The following is an 11,579-nucleotide window of genomic DNA, read 5'->3' as shown; positions in this document are numbered from 1 at the left end:
AGAAAAATTGGTAAATTTTACATCTATTTAACTGGTAAATAAGTATACCAACTCATTAGTAACGATAATTACCAGACATTTCTGGTATACTGTTAGAGAAATTGGTAAATTTTACATCTCTTTAACTGGTAAACCAGTATACCAACTCATAATTACCAGTGATTTCTGGTAAATTTACTGTTAAAGCAGGCGGATGTTGAGAACGTCAGATGGGTGAGCAGGTCATGATGGTGGGATTACAATGTAATCGATGGTGACTTTTGGCGAATAGGCGAGATAGGCAGCGACAGCAACAGGCCTAGTGCGCACTATACTATCGCTTAGTATATGTATATTTGGATAGAGTTGTAAACTAATATGAGATTATTTGATACTTGCAGTAGATGAACACATTTATCCCGAAAAATCCGGTATAATTTAGAACAACCTTTGTTTTTCAGTGGAATGCTCTAACCAAGCCTAACCTAAGGCCTATATAGTCTTTGTCAGGATTATAGGAGACATAACTGTATACGTTGACGTAAGAATTAGGTTTATCATGTTTCAACCGCCATTCGGATTTCTATGAATGCCGGGGACCTTTTGCGTCAGAAGTAATACAGCGGGATCATTGCCCCGACGCCAGCTGCGAGCATTCTCGGTAAATCACTCTCCCCGCGCAACCGCTCATTGGTCTCGTTTTGCCAGACAGCATTGTTGACGTAGACCAATCGCAGTCAGCCGTGAGAGTAGGGCACTATGATGTAATAATTGCGCTGGGCGTGCGTGTGCGTTGGTTTGATACACTCGAGTCGCTCTCAGGCATTGCGCGCGAATATGTAACATAGTCAATTCGTTTCAGTCTATTTGTTGCAGTTGCAATCTCGTATTTAGACTGGATGCTGGTGAGCAGAGATATCAAGCCATGCTTTTTTTACCTATATATAGATGGATGAAGAGCTGGAATGATTTTAATTTAGTTCATTTATATTCAAGTGACCATGTTTAGCTACCGGTATGTGAAGCATCTGTACTTACTTACAGGCACCTAGCCAGCCGGAAAATAAGGGCTTGGGATTTGAAATGAGATGAGGGGCTTCGATTCTTTTTACGAATTTACTAATATAGCATCAATTCATTACTGACTTATTGAATTGCAACTGAATATTAGCGTCAGAATTGTCATTTCTTAAGTATGGAGTTTTGCATTGATACTTGTGAAGCTACTAATTTTTGTTAGTCCACGTCTGCTTGTGGTAATTATGGTAATTCGATTTTCAGTGATTTTCGATATCGACTCAAATTTTCCTATTTTAATATGTCAAGCTTTCTATGGTATAACCCATGTACTTGGTCTTTTTACAGTCAAATTAGAAATGGAGAAGTATGTTTGTGTAATCCTAGCCGATCAAACTACTGATGTGCATGAGGAAGTCATTTCCCATCTTATTAAAGTTGAAGTTGGGAACATGAAAAAAGCTCAATTTTTAGAGCCAGTCGATTTGGACGGTGTATTGCCTCCCATACGTGTCTGTTAATGAATCAAAGTCGGAGAAAGTAAAGCACATAATGTCAAGATTTTCACTTCTATCAGAATGGGAAGATTATAAAGAATATCCTTCCTCTGTCGGGATGCACGACCTGCTCTGTGCATTCTTTGGAGAACCAACGTTCAAATTATTCAAACATATGGTAAGGACAATGCAAGGCTGCTCTTATTACTATGTACTTCGCTAGTATTCACCAGTCCTAGAAGTGAGATGCATGTCAGATGCATTAGGCACTGGCAAATAACTCATTTTGAAAACAACATTTGAAGTAATTTGAAACAAAGGATAAAATCTTTATAGTGAAAAAATGGAAGAATGAATATTAATAACATAATTCATTCACAAGTCCTATGTTTTCATTACTCATTTTACAACCCGCTGTCAGGTGCTAAAGAGTGTTCGTAATTTGGGCCACGAAAATATGGTAACCCTATATAAGACATTACTTCTACGTCTATACTTGAGTAGCAGCACCGACTACTCTATCACTTCTGTTTATTTTTAGGCACAGTCCTCTACAAGTCTAAGGAGTTTGTAATAACTGCGGAGAGAAGCCCAATATTTTCGACCAACAAATAACTGCGGAGAGAAGCGCAATATTTTCGACCAACAACTTCTGCGTCGTATTCTACGTGTTTAACATGGAGTATCCGCAAGAGCTGATAGCTACTCTGGAATTCATACAAAGGTAAGCTGAGTGAGAGTGAAACCAATGTGAGCAGCAGTACCAGCGAAGCACTATTAATTTAAAATCGTGTGCCTCTTTTAGTTTGCATTCAAGCGATTTTAATATCTTAACATAGCAGTAAGGAAGTGACAAAATAGCATCATCTAACTTAGTTATCATACCAACAGACCCACCCGAATATGTTTAATTATTATTCACGCGTCCTATATTTTCCAAGGCAACATCTCACTAAGCGATATCTGTAAATCTGATTACGTGGGCAGGGAGAAAATAAAAATTTTATAGCAATATATTAGCAATTCCAGATATTATTGACCAATTCAATCATGAATTGTAGAATATTTTCGCGCCTGGCGCAATCCGGCAATTGGAACTCACCCACTATAGTCGCTTATCAGTAGCGTTGAAAACTTATATCCTGACAGGGGGTCTGGGGGAAGAAGCCTCCCAGAAGTTAAGTTCGCATTATATTATCAACATAAAATAATTCTTCTGGGTCAGATTGAATTTATCTTAGGAAATACCATGTACATAGTTTTGTAGTTATATGTTTATTAGATATATCTTTCATTTATCACAGGATCTTTGCTGAGATATCTGACGACGGGTCGCGGTCGAGTGTGATAAAGAAAAAGAATGTGCTCATCAAGGTCAAGCAACTGATGACTGCACACCAGAAATGCAATGACTTGGGCGATTTTTTTTGACCTAAAAACAAGATTTGATATGTTTTGACTTTAAAAACCTAATTTTGACCTGACGTATCCGAACTATCTGTCCTTACGAAGTATTTTGGCCTGAAAAAGACTTTCTTATTTTTACATGAAACGAAATCTGGCCCTATGAAGAATTCCAGTTGTTACTAAAATTTGTTTTAGTTCAATGAAAGATACTTTACTACATTGTCTATAAAGTAGGCCACAACGTGAAAAATGTCAAATGATAAGTTCACCAACAGTCCAAATATCTGCAATACAAACGTAATGCAGGTTGCAAAAAATTTTTGACTTCGTAAACAATTTTGACAAAATTTTGACTTTTTTTGACATGTCAAAAATGAATCGCCCTAGTAATGACTGAAATTTCAAAATCGTGGAAATAAATGCTTCGAGCTGCAACATTTAATTAATTCACAGAAGGATGAGAAGAGCATCAGAAAACCTAAAGCCAATAAATGCATCAGGCGCTATGGGCTGTGACTTCAGTACCAGATTTACTAGTGGCGTAATTTACCAGAATCCTGGTAATCAAGAGGACCAGTACTAGATTTACTAGTAGCGTAACTTACCAGAATTCTGGTAATCAAGAGGACCAGGATTTACTAGTAGCGTAATTTACCAGAAACTTTTAGTATCAAAAGGTTACTAGAGCTGGTAAAACTGCTGCCCAGTCTGAGACTGGTAAAGTGACCTGAATTTTTCTAACAGTGTAGTTTGATAACCCAACAATTTTATCAAGTAGCCAGTACAAGTTCAGAAGAAAACTAATTTGTGAAGACCCCTAGAGTGAGTTTTCTTTTCAATTCTCTACGTTGCTGACGCATGCCCTTGACGAGTGTCAGTCGGATATATTTGGGTTTATTTCGATGTAGATCTATTACTCAAACCAAAACCTCCCAGTTACCATCGTGTTCACATTGACGGATCGAAATTTTAACACGGATACTTCGCCGACGCCTTGTGCTGAAACGTGCCTATTTGCTTCGCGTTTTATATGCTATATATTTTTCTGCTTCATTCAGCCTGCATGCCTCTTTTCAATGTATTATTTGATTGGTAGACATTTCCAAGTTGTTTCGATTTCTTCTTATTGTTTCAATGTATCGGATTCATCTGGTATTTTGTCGAGCAAAACATTCTCGCTCTCACCTATGCTATCGGCTGTAGCCTACGTCCATGACAGATCATAAATGGTTATTATGTTTCCATGATTAGATCACAAACAGGACTGATCATGAATGCCGAGTTGTCATATTATGGCCGACCATTAAATTTGGTTATGAACGGCCATGGGATATTACTTTTCATGTGGGCCACGTATTATTTAAGCCGGCCACGAGAATGCCGGAGGTGCGTCCTAATGATTTTCCGCTTAATTCGGCCTAAAGCGAGCGGAACAAGAGTATCCGAATTGAGCGTAGTCGCCTGTAATTAATGATGTCCTGAATCTCTACCGTGCTCCGCGGCTTCAGATCCACTCATGATACTTGATAGTAGCAGTTCAATTCACACAACGGAATTTCACGACGGGTTCAACGGTAGGCTGAGTGTGCTACTAGCAGCAGGGAGTCAAACAAAACATGTCGGATAAACAGCAATCGGCAAGGTCAATGCGTTTCAGCCTTCTTGTGCACCATCCGCATTTTTGGCAGAACAATTTCATTCACACAAACCAACCAAAAATTGTTATACAAAAAGAAAATCAAGAGCGGATCAGGCAATACAAAAAAGAAATCAATACCGGGTTTCGGCAATCAACTTTTTAAACTCGTTTTGATTTCAACTATAGTGCACAAAAACCTTTTTCCGTCAAATAAGCGTTAGGTTTTGGACAAGAACTTCTAGTGCTTGGCTGGCCAGGTCTTTTTAGAACCATCCAGCACTCCTATCCAAATTACATCGACTTTTCCGGCAGAAATCGTTTTTAATAGTATCACTCAAAAGTCTCTGAGGCTCCAGTTGGTGCAAAACCCATAGCTCGCTACCTCATGATAAGCGGTCTCATGAGTAAATGAGAGACGAGCAAAGAAAGTTGCGATACCGTGTGTTCGGCCCTTTAGCCCAATCGAACTTGGCATGCCATAGCAGTTCAATAAACTCAAACTAGTGGTTCTTAAACTTTTTAGAAAAAATCTCAGTCTTAGTGACGTCTCGCGACCCAAACCTCACACATAAAAATAATGCATTTTAAATAATATAATGTGTCAACGAAAGGAGTTCGTGTACTATCTAAAAAGAGTACATTGGACGCACTCTTATTCGAAATTTCATGCTGGTGACGTCATATTTAGCGATACGATTGTTGATATACAATGTTCTTTCCAATTCTATACAATAGCTGCTGACCATTACCCCTGACGAGTGTCCACCCAAAATATTCGGCTTCATTTCAATATGAATATACTATTTAATTGTATGCTGAAGTTCTGTACTTCCAAGAAACTCTTCTAATATAATACAATGCTACGATTTTACGACAACGTATGAAATAGAGAGCACGCAGACATCAATTGTACGCAACACAGCCCTACGAAACATGGGTGACGCACGTCATTTCAAATTGAGGTGAATTATTTTCCTCTGAAAGTCACCGCCGATATTTTTATGGCATCGCAGTTTCCAGTGGTTTGTAAGCAAGATTGTCACGGTTTATTGAGTCCCGACGCATGTCTCGCCTATTGGCTATACTGCCCAACGGAGTGACCTTTGGAAAAGTAAGAACCAACCAACCACAGGAAATTGCGCGAAGAATTTTTTTTGCAATAATTTAACACATATTACATACATATTGACAAATCGCTCTGGTGCCGTGGCGACCCCAAATTATACCCTATACCAGCCATACTTTAAGGACCCTTTAAGAGGGAAAAATTGCGTTACAGTAACTTGTTAATGTGAGCCTTTAATGATGTTATTTACTTCTATGTTCGTGCCTCATGCTAATGGAATCGCCATTACGAACATATGATGATTGTTCAGAAAAAAGGTAGAATGTCAATTTTGTGTCATTTTTTCTCACGTGCGTGGTGCGAGACAAAGTTATTGTTGCGTCGTAAGTCAAATAAGTTTCAACAATTGCGTCACAATGACAATTGCACTTGAATTTCCTGTTAGGTTTATTTGAAATATTCCGCGTCAGCAAATTAACAAATATTTATCAGGGTTGATAATACTAGTAAATAGTCATGATAACTATCAAATACACGGCGATCAGCGTGCTCACATAAGTGATTCTGGCTCACCTGTACCCCTTTACAATCGAGTAAGGCAAGGATTCTCAACACACGGCCCGCAGACACTTATTTTGCGGCCCGCAGCATCTTTCATCACGAAAGCGATAACTACTGATTGGTATTGTTACATATTTATTTCGCAGCTTGGCTCTTTCATCACCATCTCTGTTTTGTTTATTGGTAACTCATTCATTGAGTGTTACAATCACGAATCACCACGACTGGCTTGAACATATCGCGAAATGTAAAGGGAAATTGACGACGAAAACTGGGTTTTCAACTCTGCGCGGAACAATGAATTAGCTTTCGCATGGATTTAAAGTTGAAAATGACACAAAAGACAGTTTCATCTGTAGTTTCAAAATTAAATGTCCACCTAGTCCACCTGATCCTAGGAAATAATGTGGTTAGTGTCAAGTACAGCAGTCCATATTTCGAGGCAATAACGTTACATAGGCATTGTTGCTTGGAATATCGCGAAATTGCTTGGAATATCGCGAAAGCCAAGAATAAGTCAGCTAGAGGAGGTGGAATTTTAAGAAAGACTGTCTGAATTAGCTGTTTCTCTGGAATTTAGCAACAAGGACAACATAACCTATCAAATGTCTAAGCTACAGTTGTCTGATTCCACAGTGACCAGAAGGGGAAACAGCAATGCCAGTCGATATTTATTGCAGTTTTTGAAGCACGTTGCCGCGCAGGCTACTCTGTTCAAGCATTGGACGAGCCCACCGACTCGCACACAGATATTGCTTACTAAAAATCTGGCTGAATTTTCTCAGACTGGACACATTTGCAGATGAAATTCAGGGCAAAACGTGGGAGGGGACAGTTGTTTTTCAATGACGAGGTTTTATTGAGGACCAGCCAAAACATCAACTTAACAAAGCGGACTTGTGCCACTGGAAGCGATAACTCAGAGAACAGTAACTGCAAACTTACGAAAGCTGTTCACTAATGCTTTAGAATGCATAAAATATAATAGACGTCCCTATACGACTGGTAAATACATTGAATTTAATATAGCCTTCAAGTAGCCTACATTGTAATAATGTTCTGCGGCCCGTAGCCTGTTTTGCTGTTAGAATGCGGCCAGTTATACATGGGCAGTTGAGAACCATTTTACCACTGTACTCCGAGTCGTCTTTCTATTTACGGTTTTTCGACATCAATGATCATTTGACAATATCCCGATCTTGTTGTATATGAATCGTGGATTATACAATGACCCACTATTGTTTCAGACTTTGGTAACACAACGCTTAGCCGGATCGGATGACGATGAGAAGCCTATAGAATATAAATAAATCTCCTACACTTGGGAATAAAATGTCGGCTTGAACACGCAGCTAACGCAGTAAAACATCTACCACTACGCCATTCTCCACCCACATTGCAATCAGAATAACGTTGAACAAAAGAGTATAGCTTCAACAACACGGCATGGTCGAATATACAGATGTATGATATGTATGATTTATACAGATCAGTGAGTATAATCGTATGGAAACGAATAGTAATAGTATCAAAATAAATGCATCAATCTAAATATTCGAGTCAATAGGCCTATTCATCCAGGACTATATCCAGAGCTACAAAAATGACATTTGACTGTTCGTAGATCTAGAATGCGTATCATGATCACTGATCACTGATCAGACATGGGACGATTAAAATGGGTCCATTTATTCGTAATCAATATCATGGAAAAAGTAATCACGCTTTTAGTGAATACACCTGTTTTAACTATGACATATATTGCAAGATAATATAACCAGAATAACGATTGGGATGAGACTATTTACATCATAACGCTACCGAATTTTGAAAAGCGCGCGTCGTCGTCGTCCAAGTATCATATGGTCGACGCGAAAGATCATCGTTCTATCAACTATGCCGGACCTGAAGTGTGGATCAGTATCTCGCCGGCTATGCAACAGTCGTCGAGCATGTCCATTGTCCGCATTCAAGTCGAAATACAAGCAATTTCTTCTGAATGAATACCAGTCAAGTCAGCCCTCAATATTTACCGGACCACGATCTGACATACCGATTTCGCCTTCCGTCACAAGCCACCTGATTTTGTCGCTTATCATTTTATATTATCTTCTTGTACTTTCATTCAGTGCGCATGCCTCCTCTTTACATCGCCTAGGCCATGGTGGGTGTCTGATCTCAAAGACTACTCAAAGTCGTTTGAGCACCTTTTTATCTTTCATTTTATCGCAGTCTTGTGATGTTTTGACATGATGAAATTTTCTCAATAAACTTGAACTTGAACGGATGCTGCTACCTACCTATAGGATAAATAACCAGCTGTTATCTTGGACGCCATTCTGCAGACTGAGTCTCTAACAGATGGTGTGCTGACAAGCTAACACTTTTGATTACCTTAAACGATCCAACACACACCGGACATTCGAGAAGTTCTTCAATAATCCGCTCCATTATACAGATTATCGAGTCATAATCGTCCTCATCCTAATGCATGTTTTGAAACGATTTACGTCGTCCGATATTCGTGTCAAGTACATTTGACATCCAACTACACCAATTAAGGGTGTTCACTGTTCAGCTTTTTTGCTATTGACAACGCCGGTTCGAAAACGTCCACGATGCACGGCCGCCAGTTAGCGGACGGTGGTGAAAGCACCGCATGAAAGCTTCTCACATAATAATCAACCAGATAGCCCTATATCAAAACAACTATGACTTGCCGCGTCGGTATTTGAGGACGTTCCCCTCCTTCTCATTTTATCAGGAATTTGCTAAGAAAGTTATTATCAATATCGATATTAAGTAATTGTAATTCAGTTATCGAGGACCTTTGAATCGTGAACGCTCGTCAAAATATGCTAAAGGCTACGAAAACGGTGATACCCCGTAAACCCAAATGAAAATCGCTAAGCCTGTTCAAATCAGCTGTGTTCTCAAAACAAGAGAGAAAATTACACCAGATTGGATTCCTATGGAAGCAAACGTAAAATGAGATCGTCTTTTCGGTTTCTCCCGTGCGATTCGGTTCATCGGAACACTGTCTTCAGTGCGTGTTGATCCTCAAATTATACGTCAGGCGTCTTTCATGTCGCTACTTTTTTCCCTTTAAGGGGCCTGTTCCAGCCAACGGTCTAGTCGGCCGGCGAAGCAGGAATTGAACGTAGATTGTTATTCTCAGGAGTCTGGTTACAATTTGAAGGCTGTCGCAGGTTAAATTTTGTTATCGCTGTTCCTGTGATGATAAGAACCGCCCTGCTCAAGTTCTTTGTGACAGTAATCTCGCATTGCAAATTCTGATAAACATGATGGACGATTTCGCGTCTGATATTCGTACCAAGTGCTTTTGACATCCAGCTACACCAAGGGATTTCAATCTTTTTGCTATTCATGAATTCAGTTTGAAAACTTATACGGCATACGGGCGCCAGTTGGCGGGCAGTTGTAAAAGCACAGACTGAGAGCTTCTCAAATATCAACCAGAAGTTCCCATATCAATGATAAAACGATGACTTCTTGTGTCGGTAGTTGTGGACGTCCTCATTATTTTTATTTTTATTAGGGTTGTACTAATCGATTTAGTGGCAGATTCCGTCTATTGTCGGCTTCACGGAAAAATCACCTCTCACCAGCGTCAGAAAACAAATGTGACGGCATAAAAGGACAGGAGACAAAAAGGGGTGGCATGTGTCGGTGGGCGAGATCGATATGTTAGATCGTGGCCGGTAAACTAGAGCGCTAACTAGTATTGATTCAGTAGAAAATGTTAGTATTTCGGCTTAAATGAGGACACTGGACATGATCGATGACTGTCGGATATAGCCGCCGAGATACTGTTCCACATTGTAGGTCTCCCGGTTTCCGTGTCACTGCGCGTGGACGGCACGCTTCTTCGCGCCAAAATCCCACTTCGCGAAGCTTGTGAAAATCCCAAACAAGGCTCTTCGAATTATTTGCGGAACTATGAACATTACACCTATTTTAGGGTTGCCATGCGTCCGGAATTTCCCGGACATGTCCGGAATTTCACTGTTAAAACTGCGTCCGGGAGGAATTTCTAAAATATGCCTAAATGTCCGGAATTTTGAAGGCTTGAAGTAAGCTCATATCTTTTTTTTCGTAAATCAACCTAAACAAGACTATTTTTGGGCAGATTTTTGCTACATGAAATTTTTCTTCGCGACGCGCGCAATTTAGTATCATATATATTGGTTTTAATATGGGGACTACCGCTCTCGCAAAAACTGCGATCAAAAAATAAATAAAAAATTACATTCATTTACAAAACGAAGTCTAATTGTAATCGCAATTACAAGATATCGGTATTCATAGAGTCGTCGTTTTAGGTCGTTTGGATGCTTTATTCAAAGATGTTGGTTCTAAACCGGGGGGTAGATTCGCGACCATAAAAGGTTGGAAAACACCGGATGTGCGGTGTTTATATAGATCAGTGGTGAAGTGCACACCCGCATTAGGCTGATAAATAATCTTATCGGCGTGACATGAACCTGACTTAACGATGCACAATTACGCCCCTTGCATTTTCGAAGTCATCATTCTACATCAGCTCTCTACCGTTGACTCTGATTATGTGGACAGAGAGAGCATTAAAATTACACAGTAATATATGGAAGAGCCAATATTATTGACACAATTCATTCAAATCATTTAACGACCAGATGCATATAGTAAACCCCCAAAATTTGCATCGAATACCCTACGATGGGCCCAAGACCAGTGTTTATTTGGGTGGGATGGGGCTGCAATATGTGGCTACGGCCCAGGTTACAACATACAATACACAACCACATACTCCTGAACCGGATCGCGACCACCTCTAGTCGATAGACAAAGCGTTGCTGGTGTGACGTCATATTGATCGACAATGCGCTCACACCTCATTTTGAAATCCGCTAGTGGGCGCTGAAGAGCGTCCGGAATTTGTGAAACAAAAATATGGCAACCCTGGTCCTATTTGCACACTACAAGTGTTCTGTTGCGAAATGCCTCTGCACATTCGCCATGGGTTGTTGTTGTTTATGGTATTCATGGTGTTTGTCGACTACTATGGTCATTTACACCAGGCCGACATTATTCATTTTTATTCCGTAGCTGCCGACTTGTAGGACTGCCACTTCTAGGCCTTTATAAGAAACCGCTTACGCGGATGACATGGGGAGGAGTCTAGATAAACCTCCAACACTTAGGTACTGTGGGAATTCTGGAGTAGACCACGGTCGGACTCGACCTCGCAAGCAAACACCATATATCTTTTGAACCTGTCAGGATATCTTTTTCTTGTCCGCTCATGTTCAAATCATATCTTGTGCATACCTTGTGCTGAAGTACAACTTAAATATATCTTTTTCTTGTCCAGTCATGTTCAAATCATATCTTGTGCATACCTTGTGCTGAA

The 11,579-nt window shown here is 39.9% G+C and overlaps 1 protein-coding gene and 2 long non-coding RNA genes across 5 annotated transcripts in view; 2 read left to right on the top strand and 1 right to left on the bottom strand.

Moving 5' to 3' along the window:
* On the top strand, nucleotides 1-3,335 carry LOC145451789 (uncharacterized). Of its 3 annotated transcripts, none has more exons than XR_013919041.1 (4): nucleotides 1-1,512; nucleotides 1,574-1,671; nucleotides 2,035-2,217; nucleotides 2,798-3,335. It is a non-coding gene; the product is annotated as an uncharacterized LOC145451789 (long non-coding RNA). The 3 variants fall into 3 exon arrangements; XR_013919040.1 differs by having other exon boundaries at nucleotides 3-1,671; nucleotides 2,798-3,075; nucleotides 3,132-3,335; XR_013919039.1 differs by having other exon boundaries at nucleotides 16-994; nucleotides 1,471-1,671.
* Nucleotides 1-11,579, top strand: part of LOC145451651 (solute carrier family 35 member H1-like) — a 90,762-nt gene that overhangs the window by 55,095 nt on the left and 24,088 nt on the right. The window lies entirely within an intron of this gene.
* The window catches only part of LOC145451682 (uncharacterized), a 49,753-nt gene continuing 48,961 nt past the window's right edge, over nucleotides 10,788-11,579 (bottom strand). Inside the window, exon 2 of the long non-coding RNA XR_013918999.1 lies at nucleotides 10,788-11,134. This is a non-coding gene — a long non-coding RNA (uncharacterized LOC145451682). The remainder of the gene's footprint in view (nucleotides 11,135-11,579) is intronic.

The sequence above is a fragment of the Botryllus schlosseri genome, chromosome 12 (assembly GCF_051294905.1).
Source record: "Botryllus schlosseri isolate E-star chromosome 12, Bs_hap1, whole genome shotgun sequence".
Classification (NCBI taxonomy): Eukaryota; Metazoa; Chordata; class Ascidiacea; order Stolidobranchia; family Styelidae; genus Botryllus; species Botryllus schlosseri.
Note: the sequence above shows the minus strand (reverse complement) of the source record. Positions and strands in the feature narration are given on the sequence as shown.